The sequence below is a fragment of the Theobroma cacao genome, chromosome 6 (genome assembly GCF_000208745.1).
Source record: "Theobroma cacao cultivar B97-61/B2 chromosome 6, Criollo_cocoa_genome_V2, whole genome shotgun sequence".
Classification (NCBI taxonomy): Eukaryota; Viridiplantae; Streptophyta; class Magnoliopsida; order Malvales; family Malvaceae; genus Theobroma; species Theobroma cacao.
Window position 1 is genome coordinate 10,993,429 of NC_030855.1, and position 1,339 is coordinate 10,994,767.

Consider the following 1,339-nt stretch of genomic DNA (forward strand, 5'->3'; position numbering starts at 1 on the left):
CATTTTGTCCTCATATTGCAAAATAACCATTTTACCCCATAACCGGTCAAATTTCCTGATTGATTCCAAATTGATCCTCGAACTCTGAATCACCATTTCAAGTAGATTTTGGGGTATCATAACTCTCAAATCCCTTTTAAATTTTTCATTTGAACTAGCTTGAGGTATAAATCAACTTCACAGCACCTCTAGGGGCAATATTATCTTTTGTCTATTTCTCGGGCTTCCTCAATATACAAACATTCTATCGAGCATGTGAATAACATCATAATTATTTTACAAAGCAGGGTTTGACACTTAGAGACTGAATTTGTGTCCTTAAGGATGATCAGTTGAGATGAGTTATTTTGGAGGAAGCTTATTCTTTCGCCTACGCTTTACATCCCGGAAGCACCAAGATGTATCGAATTATTAAGAAAAGTTATTGGTGGCCGGGTATGAAATGAGACATAGCAGAGTTTGTAGCAAAATGTCTCACATGCCAACAAATCAAGGCGGAGCATAAAAAATCATCAAGTACTCTTCAGCCTTTACCGATTCCTGAATGGAAGTGGGAACACGTGACTATGGACTTTGTATTGGGTTTACCGGGAACACAAAGTGGGAAGGATGCTATTTGAGTGATTGTGGATAGACTGACTAAGTCCGCACATTTCTTGGCTATCCATAGCACGTATTCTATTGAGAAACTGACGAAACTTTATATAGATGAGATTGTGAGATTACACGGAGTTCCAATTTCTATTGTGTTAGATCGAGACCCTCGGTTTACTTCTCGATTTTGGCCGAAATTTCAGGAAGCTCTCGGAACTAAATTGAGATTTAGTACTGCCTTTCATCCGCAGATTGATGGTCAATCTGAGAGAACTATTCAGACCTTGGAGGATATGTTACGGGCTTGTGTCATTGACTTTATTGGGAGTTGGGACAGACACTTGCCATTGGTGGAGTTCGCGTATAATAATAGTTTTCAGTCTAGTATTGGGATGGCACCATACGAGGCATTGTATGGAAGGAAGTGCCGAACTCCACTTTGTTGGGATGAAGTAGGTGAGAGGAAATTGGTGAATGTGGAATTGATTGATATGACAAATGACAAAATCAAGGTTATCAGAGAGCGGTTAAAGACAGCTCAAGATAGGCAAAAGATTTATTCTGATAAGCGAAGGAAAGATTTGGAATTTGAAGTCGACGATAAAGTTTTTCTTAAGGTTTCTCCTTGGAAAGGTAATAATTTGAAAATTCCAAGTATTAAATCTTATTTGATTATACTATTGTGATAATTTGTGGTATTTATTGGATAATGAAAGGTGTGATTCGATTCGCGAAGCGGGGAAAG